This window comes from Euphorbia lathyris, chromosome 2 (genome assembly GCF_963576675.1).
Source record: "Euphorbia lathyris chromosome 2, ddEupLath1.1, whole genome shotgun sequence".
In the NCBI taxonomy this organism is placed as follows: Eukaryota; Viridiplantae; Streptophyta; class Magnoliopsida; order Malpighiales; family Euphorbiaceae; genus Euphorbia; species Euphorbia lathyris.
In genome coordinates this window covers 44318734-44337485 of record NC_088911.1, presented here as the reverse complement: position 1 = coordinate 44337485, position 18752 = coordinate 44318734, and positions in this window count along the sequence as shown.

The following is an 18752-nucleotide window of genomic DNA, read 5'->3' as shown; positions in this document are numbered from 1 at the left end:
TTGAGTTGACTCGGCCTGTACAAGTAAAACAAACGTCTCGCTATATGTGACTTGACATCACCCATAGTCATAAGATTCAGTTCAAGGATATAGTTGATGAAGGATCGAATTATACTGTAACTAATACGGAAGGGTTAATGACAGAATCAACCTGTCTTCTTAACGGACTCTGGGGGAATGATTACAGACTTGCCAATAACATACTCAGTACATCATTCCGTTATGCAAGGATTAAATATAATTCTTGAAGAAATTAATTTAATAGTTGCATACGGCCAGAAGTAGTAAGAACCTAATGGATCACACATAAGACTTGGAACCAAAAGAGAGATGGATGTGATTAATAGATGGAAGCCCAATTGAGCCCAGTAAGGCCCGTTTAAATGGAGGGGGCCGAAATTTATATATAGAAATAAGGAATTATTTTAATTCCATTAATCCTAATTTGATTAGGTTTGTGAATTAAATTAATTAAGAGATAATTAAGTTAGGAGTTTTAATTAGATTAATATACTCCTATTATTATCCAATTAGGTTATTTATTATTATCCTAAATGTATTTGATATATTATAAGATAATAATTAGGAATCCTATTCCGAATGGAATTCCTATTAAGTAACCTATTCCTATCTAACTAGGGTTTAGATACAAGCAATTATATATACCCCTTCCTTATGAGAATTTCGACTAAGCCTCCTAACTCCCCTTTATGTGATTTTCGAAACCTACATTAAAAGAGAGAGAGTGAATTCGCATCCCCTAGTTCGTGGACAAGAATTCATACGGCTTCCGTCAATTGATTAATCTCATTCATCTCCTTTTCTCTTTGATCTTGTGTTGGTTAATTAAAGGCAATCTATTTTGGTTGCATCTCATAAGGGTTGATTTCATCTTAACCTCACCGTGTTATACTTTGTGGTTGGAATCTCGGAGAAGAATTGTGGGCGCTTCTTTAACAACGGTAGATTGTTCATCGAAAGGTATTCCTTCTTATCCCTCTTTATATGAAATAACGATCAACGGATCCTATGGTTAAAAGGAAATAGGCTAAAATTTTATATTTCCGCTGCTATACCTTAGCCTTAATTTCCAACAGAATATACTTCTCCCTAGGTTCCTCCTGGACTTGAATAGGCTCATGTTCTTGAGCAACCTGCCTGGTGGCCTCTGGAACAGTCTGTTCCTTAACAGTTTCAGCTTCTTTTGAGGTACCTGCAACATCAACAACTTTTTTAGTTTTAGTAGGGGCAGAGATTTCTTTACCAGACCTCAGCGTGATAGCCATGACATCTCCCTTAGGATTAGGCTCGGTATTGCTTGGAATGACACACTTTCCCTTGGATGAGCATGAATTTGCCAATTGATGCATTTGAGTCTCCAGATTCTTGATGGAAGCTTGAGTTTGCTTCATGAATTGCATGATCATGGTTTTCTTTAGCCTGAACAGGCTGTTTGTACTGTTGTTGAGGTTGTTGTTGGTATTGCTCTCTTTGTTGCTGCTGGTACCTAGGTTGTTCTTACTGATTTTGCTGCTGTGTCCACTCAAAGTTGGGATGATTCATGGAACCAGAATCATATGTGTTTGAGTACGGATTGGGTGAATTTCTTTTATTGTACCCAATATAATGACATTGTTCTTAGTTGGCTTTGCTCGGTTTAACCCTTGGGCAATTGATATCGAGGTGTGGACCACCACAAAAGTCACATTCATCAGAAAATGAAGGTTCACTATGAATGGAAGACACATTCATCTTGCTGATTTGCTTAACAAGTTGTTCCACCTGAGTTGTCAGCTTTGAAACAACATCAGAATCTGAAATCTTCTTCCCATCACTCCTCACCGAGTGCCAATTGTAACTTGTGTTGACCACCCTTTCAAAGAGATCATATAGAGCTTGTGGTTCAAGATCTTCAGGGCTACCATTTGCAATGGACTCAATTTGAATTTTATAGGTATTGGTGACTCCATTATAGAAATTCTGAACTTGCATCCACATGGGAATGCCATGGTTTGGTACCCTTCTCAAGAGCTCATTGTAACGTTCCCAAGCCTCGGCTAACGACTCATCTTCTTCTTGCATAAAACGAGAAACCTCATTTCTCAACTTGATAGCTTGCCTTGGTGGGAAATACTTCATCAAGAATGCACTAGCCATCTCTTTCCAAGTAGTTATTGATCCGGGTTGAAGGTTCTTCAACCAAACTCTTGCTTTATCCTTTAGAGAGAAAGGAAACAGCTTTAACCTTATAACATCATCGGCTACCCCCCTATTTGTTCTGAAAATGTTACACATTGCAACAAAATCCTGAATATGAGCATTGGGGTCTTCATTGTGGTATCCACCGAACTGAACAACAGTTTGAAGCATTTGTATCATGGATGGCTTGATTTCGAACAGGTTGTTCTCCTCATTAGGCAGCACAATACATGATGAGTGCCCTTCAGTGGTAGGTCTTGAATAGTCTCTGATTGTCATGACTGGTGGATTATTGTTTTCACCTTCTTCTTCTTGAACAGGTTATTCTGGTACTCTTCCAGCCATTCTTCTTTGTCTTGCTCGTGTAGCTGCTGCCTGGTTCCTTCTACACGTTCTTTCTAACTCAAGATCGATAGGAAAGGCTGTACTATTAAACAAACAAATTAAAAACACCTTGTTTCACAGAAATTTTCAAATAAAATTGTTCCTTTCAATCCCCGGCAATGGTGCCAAAAACTTGTTGTCCTCAGATGAGACTCTAGCAAGTGCACTAGATACAAGTAATAAAGTGATAAGTTGAGTATCGTATCCACAGGGATTGATGACCAAATTTTACTAGAAAAACCTTGCAGAACAGGGTGTTCGTGGTGTGTGATTTTCTTTAGTTGAGAAAAGATTTGATATGGTGAATAGAAATACTAATGATAAAGATTCAGTCTCAGAAAATGTGTTTTGGTTATGATAAAAAGAGAGAACAGGCTAGGCCACAGCGGAACAGGTTACTTTCAGCCTCTCAACATCCTATTTATTCATGAATGACATAAAGTGAAGTCAAGGTCTCTGTTTTAAAGCTCACTTAAGTCAACTTTCGTGTGTTCTTAAGATTCTAAGATGTATTACAACATTAAGGGCCCTTAATGTTGGTTCTTTCTTGCATTACCATCTAAACAGCATTTCAATGAAGAAAACCCTTGATTCAACCTCCTGACATCTCTGTTTCGGGGTTGAATGCTTGACAAATAGTTCCGTGAAGATGAAAGTAGTGTCCTATCATGCATCTAACACTAACATACATGCATTTAGCGATGGAGTTAAGGATTTGTCAAGCACATCAACATATATCAACATTCATTCATAAATAAGAAAAATAGAAGACTTACATAACCAGCCCTTGCTGGCCAAGCCCGTTCAGTTGACTACTCACTCATAATGATGAGTGAACAACCATAGAAACTACAATAAATCTCCATTAATGGAGTTAGGTCTCCAAAATTAAAGAGAACTCTCGTGAAGATGAAGTTTCAGCTCCCCAAAAAGTTATCCCTCTGTCCTCACACAGTAATCTATTTAATTAGGAGGAAAGAAACATAAAATATACTAAAAAGTACTAAAAAGTACACTAAACAGCCGTTCTGACAGATTATGGCCACTTGAACACTTCAAGGCCCTAATCTTCTTCAACAAGCTAGATCTCCACTGGTCCCACGTCTTTCCTTAGCTGTCTTCCATCTCTTTACATGCTATTACCCTTTGGTCCATAGATTTCCCTTTAATTTGTCCTGCAACGGGCTGTTTGACAGCAGTTTCCATTTTTCTTCACAAAATCTGCAATAAGGGTTATTTAGTCCTAAATTGATAACAATTAACATCCCATAAGCTCATTTTTAGTGAAATAAAATATGGTTATTAGGGTCAATTATGAACCCATCAGGTGACCTCCAGCTTCTTCCAGATCTCCTGCGCTGACTCACAACCTGAAATCTTGTTGTATTCTGCAGCATCTAGCGCACAGTGAAGCATGTTTATAGCCGAAGCATGATTTTGTAGCTTCTTGAGATCATCCTCTGTCCATCTGGTCTCAGATTTGACAACCGTTTGGCCATCAACAGTTTCAACAGGAACAAATGGGCCTTGGACTATAGATAGCCATGCACTCATATTTGTAGCCTGAATGAAATTTTTCATCCTATTCTTTCAGAAGGTATAGTTAGACCCGAAGAATAGGGGAGGCCGAGTTATGGACAGACCCTCAGGTAGAATCTGAGTTGTCAGATTTCCTGGGAGAAACCGAGTGCTGTTTTCAGCCATAGTGGGGATCAGCTCAAGGTAGTTAAACCTTGCACAGTGAGCTTTTAAGCTCTGATACCACTTGTTGGTCCCTTATAACGTAACAAGTTAGTTCCAAGGGGGGGGATAGGAACTATTTAAAATTTTGCACGTTGAGGCTGACTTCTTTTTCTTTAAAAAAAGGTTTACACAACGCGCTGAGTGAGCTTAAGACACTAGCTTAGTCAACTAGTGACTAAGTCAGCTTCTTTCCTTGAGTCAGGAGATAGCACTTGAGTTTATTCCTGAACTCAGATACTCAATGCACACAACTCAGCGTGACCTCTTTACTTAGTCAGTATTTAAGCAAGCAATATATATATCAAAGGATTTTAAGGTGAGAAAGATGTTACTCAGCAGATTTATCCAGGTTCGGCCTCTATGCCTACGTCATGTCCCCGGAACACGTTCCGAGCTTTCGAATTCTCTATTGAGCTCTTTAAAGGTAGAACACCAAACCTTTTACAACTAGAAGCTGAGTATTGTTGGTCCCTTGTAAGGTTGCAAGTATAGTTCCAAGGGGGGGGGGGGTTAGGAACTATTTAAATTTTTTCGCAATTGGGGCAGACTTCTTTTTCTAAGGAAAAAGGTTTTAACAGCGGCGGTGAGTAAACAGCAAGATACTGGCTTAGTCAACTAGTGACTAGGTCAGTTTCTTAGCTTGAGTCAGGAGATAGCACTTAGAGTCTATTCCTGAGCTCAGACGTTTAACGCGCACAACTCAACTTGACCTCTTTACTTGGTCAGTTTTTGGTTATTTTAAGCAAGCAATATAAATAAGGAGTTAAAGGTAAGAAATACTTTACTCAGCAGATTTATCTAGGTTCGGCTTCTTCTAAGCCTACGTCCTGTCCCCGGAACACGTTCCGAGATTTCGAATCCTCTACTGAGCTCTTTAAAGGTAGAGCCTCAAACCTTTTACAATCTTAGCAACTGAGTATGACAAGAGTACCTTCCTCTATACCTCTACTCAATCCTAATCTCTCGCTGAATACTAAAACCGAGTACTCAGCCTCTCCTTTCTATCTCTAGAAATGATAAGTGTTTTGTCCTATACAAAGATTTGCTAAGACACTTTAGACGATTGAAACAATCACTCTAGACTTTTACACAGATATAAGAATTGTAGTGTAAGATTTGCTTTGCTTCTTTGCTTGCAGAACTTGTGTAGAAATTTGGTCAGCGTAATGGCTTGATCAAGTTCTGTATGGAATGAAGCTTGTGATGGCACTATTTATAGAGACGTCTGGGCATCGGTCATTTCGAATTTCGAAATAACCATTGGAGGGAAACAGCTACATGTCGTTGTCATCCTGACTTGCTCAGAGCTCTCGGCCAATCAGAATTGTGTATCTTCTGTCCTCGGTCAGCTCAGCAGACTGTCTCTCCTTTTATGGTAAAGTCAACTGGACAGCATACTGTGTCGTCTGAACTTTACCCAAAGTAGAAATACTTTGTCTGGAAGTTTTCATTTGCCAGCTGCTGTCTTGTACGCTTTGTCGAGACTACTCAGTAGCTTCATCTTGAAGTTGTTCCCGAAGGTCTTCTAGATCCTTCTTTTGCTGAGTTGCATTTTGTTCAAAACGGCAACGTCTTGACAAACGCGGGCCGAGTTGTACTGAGTTGTTTGACTTGGGCCTTGACTTTCGTATTGGGCTTGGACCTTCTAATTCTTGTGTCTTATAAACAATTTAACTCAACATTGAACAAACACATTAGTAGAATAAATCAAAGCATTTAAACTTAGTGTGTTTAGAATATGTATTTTAATTATACTTAAACAATTTTGTCAATTCAAAATTTATGTGGAAAGGTGTTTCAACAAGTATAACAAGAGTACCTTCCTCTATACCTCTACTCACTCTTATTCTACCGCTGAGTACTATAACCGAGTACTCAGCCTCTCCTTTCTATTTCTAGAATTGATAATAAGATTGTCCTAAACAACAATTGCTAAGACACTTTAGATGATTGGAAATCACTCTAGACTTTTACACAATAATCTGGAAATTGGTGTAAGTATTTGCTTTGCTTTTCTCACAGATTCTTCGAGTATGAATTTGGTCAGCGTAATGGCTAGTTGAAGATCTGCATCGAATGAAGCAACTGAAATGCCTATTTATAGTGACACTTGAGGCATTCGGTGATTTTGAATTTCGAAATAACCGTTGGAGGGAAACGGCTTCATGTCATTGTCACTCAGTCTGCTTCAGTGCCGTTGGCCAATCAGATTCTTGCATCTTCTGTCTTCGGTCAGTGCTGAGCAGCTTTTAGTCAGTCCAACAGAATGTCTCTCCTTTTACGGCAAAGTCAACCAGACAGCTTTCTGTGTCTTCTGAACTTTACCCGAATTGGAAATACTTTGTCTGGAAGTTGCTCTTGCTCAGCTGCTGTCTTGTACTCTTTGTCGTTCAACTCAGCAGCTTCGTTCCGAAGTAGTCAAGGAAGGTCTTCTCGATCCTTCTCATGCTGAGCTGCGTTTTATCATCAACGACAGCGTTTTGCTTACACGGGCCGAGTGGTCTTGATCTGTTTTGACTTGGGCCTTTGACTTTCTTTTGGGCCTTTAGCCTTTTAATATTTGTGTCTTATAAACAAGTAACTTAACATTGAACAAACACATTAGTATAATAAATCAAAGCATTTAAACTTAGTGTGTTTAGAATATTTTAAATCATATACTTAAATAATTTTGTCAAATCAAAATCATGTGGAAAGGTGTTTGATAGGGGTATTTTACCCCTATCTTTTAGCGTGATTTACGGGTTGATTTTGGATAAAATAAATAAGTTTAATTACAAAAATAAAGTGTTTTGATAAAATAAAGAAATAAAAATAAATCTCGTACTTTCAGTTAATTTTCCGTGCTTTTGATTAGTTTAGGAAATAAAAACGTCAAGCTAACTCGGCTCGCAAGATTTGTATTTCAGGTATGAGCAAGGAGCAAAAATCTACTCAAATACGCGGGGCGTATCATCCTTTACGCGGGGCGTGAAACATGTTGTCAGCAATAATTGCCTTATCCGCAGGTGCCATGTGGAATTGACTCAGCATACGCGGGGCGTATGCCACCCTACGCGGGGCGTATGACACATGTCGGAAATAATTGGCCTAATCCTGAAAGTCAGACTGCACTGTCTCCCTGAGTCAACTCTTCATACGCGGGGCGTATAACCATACACGTGAGGCGTACCAGGCAATTCCTCAATGATAAAAACTCAGAGACTCTTTTACGCGGGGCGTACTTCAGCTACGCACGGCGTAAAAGCTCCAATTCAAGCAATAAAACTTTAGAGACTCAAACACGCGGGGCGTACTTTAGCTACGCAGGGCGTGCTTGAGACAACAAGACACGGAATTGGTCCACATGCAGGAGATTTCTGACGGAATGGGCACTTACGCGGGGCGTAGACCACCTCACGCGGGGCGTATCATGGGATTTATGCACCAAATAATGTTGCTCCATACTTGTACTTTGTGAAGTTACAACATTGCCCTTGCTTGATGTCTATAAATGGGAAGCTCTTGAACTTCATTTGACACCAAGAAACAATTACACACTAGAGAGCAAACTATACTTGTTTTGATTATTGTTGTAGTATAGATTCAGTTTTTGTAGCTAAACTCTCCACCTCGAGAACTTGTTCAGTTGTTCCGGCATTTCATCGAAGCTCCGCTCCACCATTCGTCACCAAGCTCGAGAGTTCCACCTCCACGACCTAGGAGACGGCTTTGAGTCCGGTTAGCTAGTTTCAAGGGCGGATTCTCCCCTTTTACATGCTAATTAGCTTGTACTCTTCCTATGTACTAGGCTTGGTTGTATTCCATTTATATACATTTCATATTTATAATTTCATGATTTATAATCTCTATTTCCCTTTACGTGTTAGTGTTTGCTACTTGTTTTGATATTGATAATTGATTATTGTGTAGGACGATTTCCGACGCCATTCGGGCTATCCTTAGGGAGTTATATAGGTGTTGCCCTACCGGGAGTGACAAACCGAAAACCGTAGGAATTGACAAGCCACGGAACTTACGGGCCCTAGTTTCTAATTCCCCCGTATTAGACACGCCTTGACTAGGAATCACGTAGTCTAAGTGCTTCACGGGTCGGTCCTACTACACTTAGTCATCTTTGCAAGAGTAAACTATTATCCGTATACATTTAGAGTCGTTATTTATCGTGGTTATAACTTATCGATATTCATCCCACTTCATAGGGGTTTAGCTACACAAATCTGAGCCGCCAATAGTTAGGGATAGTGTGTAGTTGTGTCTTACTTTACCCCAAAGTAATCGCCGCTTAAATAACATACGAAACCGAGTCGTCTAATACTTGTAATTATAAATCCCGTGGATTCGATACCCGATCTTAACCGGATTATTACTTGATACGACGGGGTACACTTGCCCCTAAGTAGTCGTAGCGTCTAGTAGAGTTAAGAGCAATTTATAAATATCACATCCATAGATATAGAGTCCACACTCATAATATATATATTTCGTCGTAGAAACTCTACCACTAGGCGTCGCGCTATCAAGTTTTTGGAGCCGTTGTCGGGGATTTATAATCTCCTACAATATTAGACAAAAACGTTTCATTGTTAGTTTAAGCATTCTTTTTGTATAAATTGTTTATGTATACTTTTACTAACATTATTTTTTCATATTGATAATTCTTTTATACTTGTTTTACTTTATGCACACCCGATCTAAGAGTGATTCTCTCGTACCTATTGATCTCGAAATTGAACGTACTCTTTGTAGGATTCGAAAAGAGAGAATGGCAAATCTCAACAATGAAGCTAACCAGCCCGAGATCAACCAAAGGGTGCCGAAACAACCCGTGAATAACGACCGTAATGGTGAAGGCAACGACACGCGTTCGATGTTGGAGATTCTTGCTCCACATCGCCCTCAAATCCGCCACGGAATCGTTGCCCCCACCATTCCGGCTAACACATTTGAAATAAAGACTAGCATGATCCAATTAATTCAACAACTCGGTCAATTCGGAGGGGAACCCCATGAAAACCCTAACGAACACCTTGATAAATTTCTTATGTGTGCCAAAACTTCAAGGCAAAACGATGTTTCGGTTGAGGCCGTCCAACTAAAACTATTCCCTTTTTCTTTGACAGGGCAGACGTTGGAATGGTTGCACTCATTAGAGGCGGGATCGATCACATCGTGGAAGGAACTCGAGAAGGAGTTCCTATCTTACTACTTCCCGCCCTCTAAAACGGTTAAGTTGAGAAAAGATATCACTTCCTTTCGGCAACTTGGATACGAGGCCCTCCACTCAGCTTGGGCTAGGTTCCGAAAGTTGCTCCGAAGCTGTCCCCATCACGATATCCCTAAGCATGATCTAGTAAGTACTTTTTATCATGGTTTAACACCTACTAATCGTGCAACCGTTGATTCTTCCGCAGGTGGGGATTTGTTTCGCAAATCGGCAAGCAAGGCATATGAGCTCATTCACGAATTAGCTAGGAAAAGCGTCCAATGGCAAGAAGATCGGCTTGCCGGACCCTCGCAACATCAAACCTTTGCCGTAGAGGACGAGGCTTCCACAATCTTCATGATCGAAATGAATAAGAAGCTGGATGATTTAATGGCGCAAATGAGCCTCCAAAATTCAGCACAAGTCCTAGTGTGCTCTCACTGTGGTGGTCGCCACCAAGGTAAGGATTGTTAAGCCGAAAGCCCTTTTGCCGGTGACGCCGAAAGCGTAAGTTATGTAGGGGGACAACAAAGGTATAATTCTCATTATAACTCCTATACGCATGCTTATCACCACCATAACAATAATAATAACAGAAGGAGGCTTCAACACATTCCATCTTATGATAACAAGCGGAATGTGTTGAAGCCCCCATCCGAACTCCATGGTAAATTTGTGGAACAAGGGTTGGGCCAATTCCCTCATATCCAAGAAGGGAAAAAATCACAACCTCCTAGCAATGCACAAGATGCAATGGTAATTGATCTCCTTAAAGAAATATCTTCCTGTCTTGCTAACAATGAAGCATTTTGCAGGGACTTGGGACAGCAAGTGGCCCAATTAAGTCGCCAACGACAAGGGAGACAACATGGGTCTCCCCTGATTAACACCGAACAAAACCTGAGACCAAAAGATTGGGAGACCGCACAAGCAATAACTCTCCGTAGTGGTAAGGGTTTGGAACCACCGGTTCCAAAGGCGACTCCACCCACTCCACAGGTAAGTGATGAATCGGAAGTGGTAAGCAACCCCGGTTCGGATCCAAAACCCGCGACTTCCTTGGATAAGAATAAAAATGTGTGTGATCCAATTGGAGCTTACGTACCGAAGCTCCCTTTTCCACAACGACTTAAAAAGGAAAAATTGGACCACCAATACGGCAAGTTTTTGGAAATTTTTAAGAAACTTCACATTAACATTCCACTTGCGGAAGCATTGGAGCAAATGCCCACATATGCGAAGTTTCTTAAAGAAATCCTCGCCAAAAAGAGGAAGTTGGATTATAATGAGACGGTAGCGCTCACGGAGGAATGCTCCGCGATTATAACAAACAAACTCCCACCTAAACTCAAGGATTTGGGTAGTTTTCTATCCCTTGCACGATTGGTAATGTTGAGTTTAGGAGAGCTTTATGTGATTTGGGTGCTAGCATCAATCTAATGCCTTTATATGTATTTAGGAAGCTCGGCTTGGGAGAACCTAAGCCTACCAATATGATGCTCCAGCTGGCCGATAGATCCATTGCCCGGCCAAAAGGAATTGTGGAGGATGTCTTAGTGAAAGTGGACAAGTTCATTTTCCCTGCCGATTTTGTAGTGCTCGATATGGCGGAAGACGATTCGGTACCAATCCTTCTAGGACGACCATTCCTTGCAACAGGTAGGACTCTCATTGATGTCCACGAAGGTAAGCTCATCCTACGGTTGCAAGACAAAGAGGTAGAATTTAACGTGTATAACTCCATGAAATTTCCATCTAATACCATGGCGGATTGTAATTTTTTAAATTCCGTGGACTCTATTGATCTTTTTGTTGAAGAATTTTGTGATAGGTCTTCTGCGGAAACCTCTTCGAAAATAGATGGTATTGAGCATTTGGATGAGGAGCCATTGAACAAGCCGTTTGAATACTCCTCCGAAATAGAACAATGTCTGTTGGCAAGGAGCCGGTTCGAGGGTTTAGACCGGGATAGCAAAGCAAAGCCGAAGACCTCTCTTGAGGAACCTCCAACTTTGGAACTTAAACCCTTGCCTCCTAATTTAAAATACGTATTTTTGCAACCTCCTAATTTCTTACCGGTTGTTATTTCTTCGCTTTTGACAGCGGAAATGGAGGAAGCATTAATTGCGGTGTTACAAAAACATAAAGGCACATTTGGGTGGACCATTCACGACATAAAAGGGATCAGCCCCACCATTTGCACACACCGCATCTTTATAGAGGATAAAGTCAAGCCCTCCGTGCAGCCGCAACGACGGCTTAACCCCAATATGAAAGAGGTAGTGAAGGCCGAGGTAATCAAACTCCTAGATGCAGGTATAATCTTTCCTATCTCCGATAGTCCATGGGTTAGCCCGGTCCAATGTGTTCCCAAAAAGGGGGGCACAACGGTGACGGAAAATGATCAGGGGGAATTAATCCCCACACGGAAAGTAACCGGGTGGCGAGTATGCATTGATTATAGAAAACTTAACGAAGCCACCCGAAAAGATCATTTTCCCTTACCGTTCATCGACCAAATGTTGGAAAGAATGGCGGGTCATAAATTCTTTTGCACCCTCGATGGCTTATCCGGTTATATGCAAATTCCCGTCGATCCTTCGGACCAAGAAAAGACGACATTCACTTGTCCGTATGGGACATTTGCATATAGGCGGATGCCATTTGGGCTTTGTAATGCCCCCGCCACCTTTCAAAGGTGCATGATGGCTATATTCTCCGAAATGATTGAGGATTTCATGGAAGTCTTCATGGACGATTTTTCTGTTTTTGGATCGTCCTTTGAGATTTGTTTAGGTAATCTTGATAAAGTCCTCCAACGTTGCGAAGACACTAACCTTGCGCTCAGTTGGGAAAAATGTCAATTTATGGTTCAAGATTGCATTGTTTTGGGACACAAGGTGTCCGGGGAGGGGATCGAGGTCGATCCGGCCAAGATCGAGGTAATTGAAAAACTACCTCCACCAATCAACGTTAAGGGAATTCGGAGTTTCTTGGGTCATGCGGAGTTCTATAGACGATTCATCAAGGATTTCTCTAAGATAGCAACCCCCTTGACCCAACTCCTTGCAAAGGATGCGGAATTTAGTTTTTCCCCCGAATGTTTACTTGCATTTAATACGCTAAAGGAAAAACTAGTTAATGCACCTATCATGGTGAAACCCGATTGGAACCTCCCCTTTGAACTAATGTGTGATGCGAGTGATTTGGCTGTAGGTGCTTGTTTGGGCCAACGGGTGGATAAACTCTTTCGCCCTATCTATTATGCGAGCAAAATGCTCAATGAGGCCCAACAAAACTATTCCATCACGGAAAAGGAGATGATTGCCATTGTTTTTGCTTTCGATAAATTTAGGTCATATCTTGTGTTATCCAAAATTATCGTATACACTGACCACGCAGCTCTCAAGTACTTGATGACTAAGCAGGACGCCAAACCACGCTTGATACGGTGGATCCTACTCCTACAAGAATTCGACATCGAGATCAAAGATAAAAAAAGAGTAGAGAATGTTGTGGCCGACCATCTCTCTCGCTTACAAGGCGAGCAAGGCGAATCTCCGGAAGCTATTGAGATCAAAGAGACCTTTCCCGACGAAGCACTCTACACGGTAACATCTTTACCTTGGTATGCCGATATGGCAAACTACAAAGCCGGTAATATTCTTCCCCCGCACCTTACATATAAGCAGTGTAAGAAATTCTTTCACGATGCTAAGCACTATTTTTGGGAAGAACCGTATCTGTTCAAATCTTGTGCCGATAACATTATTCGTAGGTGTATACCGGAAGAAGAGGTTAATCATGTGCTACATATGTGTCATACCCAAGAGCCGGGGGGCCACTTTGGCCCTAGTCGGACTATGGCAAAAGTCTTACAATGTGGGTTTTATTGGCCTACTTTGTCCAAAGATTCTCAAGACTTCGTCAAATCATGTGACACTTGTCAAAGGAGCGGAAACATTTCCCGAAAACATGAAATGCTCCAACAAGGAATCCTAGTCTGCGAACTTTTTGACGTGTGGGGGATAGACTTCATGGGACCTTTCCCTAAGTCACATAACAACGCTTACATTCTTGTAGCGGTTGACTATGTCTCCAAATGGGTAGAGGTCGTTGCCTTACCTTCAAACGACTCTAAGGCGGTAGGGAAATTTATAAAGAAAAACATTTTTACTCGGTTCGGGACCCCTTGAACTATCATTAGCGACGGAGGTTCCCACTTTTGCAACCGACAATTCGATCAACTCTTACTTAAATATGGGGTTGCACACCGAGTCTCTACACCCTACCACCCGCAAACTAGTGGGCAAGTTGAGGTTTCTAACCGAGAGCTAAAACACATTTTAGAAAAAACGGTTAACTCCTCTAGGAAAGACTGGAGCTTGAAGCTCGATGATGCTCTTTGGGCTTACCGCACGGCGTTTAAGACGCCCATCGGGATGTCCCCTTATCGCCTAGTTTTTGGAAAATCGTGCCATTTGCCCGTAGAATTAGAACATAAAGCATATTGGGTGCTGAAATTTTTAAATTTTGACGTGCAGGCTATAGGAGGACACCACCTCCTCCAACTCAATACTCTTGATGAACTTCGCTTAGGGTCGTACGAAAATGCCAAACTTTACAAAGAACGTATAAAACGGTGGCACGACAAGCACATTCAAGTTCGGGAGTTCACAAAGGGGGATCAAGTTCTCCTCTACAATTCTCGCCTCCAGTTATTCCCTAGAAAATTAAAAAGTCAGTGGTCGGGACCATACACCGTAATCAATGTGTACTCCTCTGGAGCAATTGAGATCCAAGGTCCCGACAATGCAACCCTCCGGGTCAATGGCCACCGTCTAAAGATATACCACGGCGGCGTTTTTCCACAACAAGGCGAAACCACACTCCTCGCCACACCGTGGGCTTGCGCATCACCAAGGAAAGTCGAGCTACTCCGTCTATAAATGTAGCGCTGGTTTGATGCTCTCAAACCCTGTATATATCCATTCACTTTTTTCTTGTTTTCTTCGTTTCGCTTCACTACCACAGAAAGCCAAATCCCAATTATAATCCGACATAATACGCGGGGCGTCTCCTTATGCACGCCCCGCGTCTTTGTGCCTCTGATCCGAAATAATGCAAGGGACACCTTTCACGCAGGGCGTACCCCCTATTAAGCCCCGCGTATGAGTTCCTTTCCGTGGTTCCCAAAGTTCAGAAACTCAAACACGCGGGGCGCCCTGTTCCTGCGTCCCGCGTATTTGAGTCTCTGACTCAAAAAGCAATAAAAACGCTGCCCTACGCGGGGCACCCCCCTGGGCACGCCTCGCGTAGGGCCCCTGACCACTAAGGGTCTTCTTTTCCTTCCTTACCTTTATTTTTGTTTTTGTTTTGATTTCTTTTTCCAACGCCCTTGGAACAGGCGTCATTTTAAATAACGCGGAGGGTCGTGCAACCCCGCACCCTTAGTTTGGTTTGCACTACCAAAAACAAAAAAAAAATTAATAACAACAAAAAAAGTTAAACTAATTTATTGACTCTTTTAAATTTTTCCGACACGCTATCCCTCCTTCGGAAATTGACTAAAGTTCCATTATTTGTCGTCAAAAATAAAAGCGTCGGAACATAAAGGAATGATTCAATTAAGAAATTTTAGTCTTGGTTTTGAAATTAGGGAATTTGTGCAAAGCTTAGGTTAGTACTAAACTAAGGCATTGAGTCTTAACCCAAATGTTATCTCCATAATAAACTTTAAAAAGGCAATAAAAATGGGATAGTTGAGAATTTAGCGAAGACTTGATAGTACACAATTTAAACCCGAATCTTTGTGAGGTATTTTTGAGCCTAAAAGAGTTCGTACGAGAACTCTAATTCTTTCACAATTTTTCGAGAGCTTTGATTTCACTCGACTCATAGAATTTGCATCCAATACCGGGTTAAGTACACTTATTTTTTGTAAAAAGGCAATAGATGATAAACCGAACCCACTTAGGCTAATTTTTCTTAATTTATTTTTCTCGTTTTCATTGAACATTAGGAAACCCCTTCGAGCCTATTAACCAACCTTTTTGTTAACACCCTTTTAAACATTTAACCCTTTTTCCTCTTGTTCAAATACCGACATAATCAAGTTGCACCCGAATTACCCAAAATAAGTCACGGCCTTAGCAAATGAGCACCATAAGTTTTCAAAATATTATTTTTGTGCCTCTATCAAAACAAAGGATACGATAAAAATAAAAATGCATTCTCAAGCTCCACCCGAGCAATTTTGAAGTATATTTTGTAAAATTCGCCAAGGCCGAAATAAACAAAAATACGGTGCAATCACAAAACGGTATTTTTGAGCTTGAGTTTCTTTAAACTAACCACTAAAGAAGCCACCCACATTACAACCCCCCTCCGGGTTCATTTTTAATGTTGCCTAACCATATTTTAGGAGGAAAAACCCGGATGAAAATGCAAATTCAACATGATCTCGAGTAAGTGCAAAAAAGAGTGCTAAAACACCGACCCACCTAAAATTGAGCGTAAGAGCGAAATCCCTTGGTGAGGTACTATCGGGTTCTCAAAAGATAATCAACCACCGTTAATATTGCCTATTAATCTTGATCATGGAGGTTTCAAACAAGTTTCGTACTCAATTGTTTGCGTAGGTACTTACCGAAACCTTTGCATAAAACCATAACTTTGAAATCACGCACTTGGCAAAACCAACCTTCGGTTTGTTTCTTAATTTTCTCAATCCCTTGTCTTTCGATTTCTTTTACTTGAGGACAAGTAAAACTTTAAAGTCCGAGGAGGTTTGATAGGGGTATTTTACCCCTATCTTTTAGCATGATTTACGGGTTGATTTTGGATAAAATAAATAAGTTTAATTACAAAAATAAAGTGTTTTGATAAAATAAAGAAATAAAAATAAATCTCGTACTTTCAGTTAATTTTCCGTGCTTTTGATTAGTTTAGGAAATAAAAACGTCAAGCTAACTCGGCTCGCAAGATTTGTATTTTAGGTATGAGCAAGGAGCAAAAATCTACTCAAATACGCGGGGCGTATCATCCTTTACGCGGGGCGTGAAACATGTTGTCAGCAATAATTGCCTTATCCGCAGGCGCCATGTGGAATTAACTCAGCATACGCGGGGCGTATGCCACCCTACGCGGGGCGTATGACACATGTCGGAAATAATTGGCCTAATCCTGAAAGTCAGACTGCACTGTCTCCCTGAGTCAACTCTTCGTACGCGGGGCGTATAACCATACACACGAGGCGTACCAGGCAATTCCTCAATGATAAAAACTCAGAGACTTTTACGCGGGGCGTACTTCAGCTACGCACGGCGTAAAAGCTCCAATTAAAGCAATAAAACTTCAGAGACTCAAACACGCGGGGCGTACTTTAGCTACGCAGGGCGTGCTTGAGACAACAAGACACATAATTGGTCCACATGCAGGAGATTTCTGACGGAATGGGCACTTACGCGGGGCGTAGACCACCTCACGCGGGGCGTATCATGGGATTTCTGCACCAAATAATGTTGCTCCATACTTGTACTTTGTGAAGTTACAACATTGCCCTTGCTTGATGTCTATAAATGGGAAGCTCTTGAACTTCATTTGACACCAAGAAACAATTACACACTAGAGAGCAAACTATACTTGTTTTGATTATTGTTGTAGTATAGATTCAGTTTTTGTAGCTAAACTCTCCACCTCGAGAGCTTGTTCGGTTGTTCCGGCATTTCATCGAAGCTCTGCTCCACCATTCGTCACCAAGCTCGAGAGTTCCACCTCCACGACCTAGGAGATGGCTTTGAGTCCGGTTAGCTAGTTTCAAGGGCGGATTCTCCCCTTTTACGTGCTAATTAGCTTGTACTCTTCCTATGTACTAGGCTTGGTTGTATTCCATTTATATACATTTCATATTTATAATTTCATGATTTATAATCTCTATTTCCCTTTACGTGTTAGTGTTTGCTACTTGTTTTGATATTGATAATTGATTATTGTGTAGGACGATTTCCGACGCCATTCGGGCTATCCTTAGGGAGTTATATAGGTGTTGCCCTACCGGAAGTGACAAACCGGAAACCGTAGGAATTGACAAGCCACGGAACTTACGGGCCCTAGTTTCTAATTCCCCCGCATTAGACACGCCTTGACTAGGAATCACGTAGTCTAAGTGCTTCACGGGTCAGTCCTATTACACTTAGTCATCTTTGCAAGAGTAAACTATTATCCGTATACATTTAGAGTCGTTATTTATCGTGGTTATAACTTATCGATATTCATCCCACTTCATAGGGTTTTAGCTACACAAATCTAAGTCGCCAATAGTTAGGGATAGTGTGTAGTTGTGTCTTACTTTACCCCAAAGTAATCGCCGCTTAAATAACATACGAAATCGAGTCGTCTAATACTTGTAATTATAAATCCCGTGGATTCGATACCCGGTCTTAATCGGATTATTACTTGATACGACGGGGTACACTTGCCCCTAAGTAGTCGTAGCGTCTAGTAGAGTTAAGAGCAATTTATAAAGATCACATCCATAGATATAGAGTCCGCACTCATAATATATATATTTCATCATAGAAACTCTACCACTAGGCGTCGCGCTATCAGTGTTTCAACATAAAACGCGACCATCATCCTCCATCCGTTCGGGTGAATTTGGCCAGGACAAAGGTCGTATTCCTTCAGGACCTCCACGAAGAAAGGAAGAAGGGGGAGCCGCATCCCTGATTCAAGCTGCTCCTCATAAAACATCAGCTCATTGGCCCCACCCGCATGATGAGCACGATCCTCCTCGTCTAGTGCAGCCAATTCGTACGGTTGGCCTATTCGATAAACCGCAGAGATAGAGGCTAGATCTGCGAACATAATAATACTATGGGCGTCCTCTACAGCGAAAGACTCTGGCCACTTCGGACGCTCCACCCGCTCGAAGCGCCTACCATCGGTACCCGATGCACCCGGTTGCCTCGTCCACAACTTGGCCCTCATCTCTTCGTATATCGTGCCCAAATGATGAGTCGACGTTATTAAACCATCCGGAACAACCACCACAACCTCAAGAACCCCGACAACAACACCAGCAGCATGTCGTTCCTTACTCGGTACAGCTCGCGGCACGACCGCCTTTTTCTTTTTCGCCTTTAAAACAGGAGAACTACTTTCCCCTTCCGATTCTATCCGCCTTTTCCGCTTCGAGGAGCGGGTCCGTGATACATCA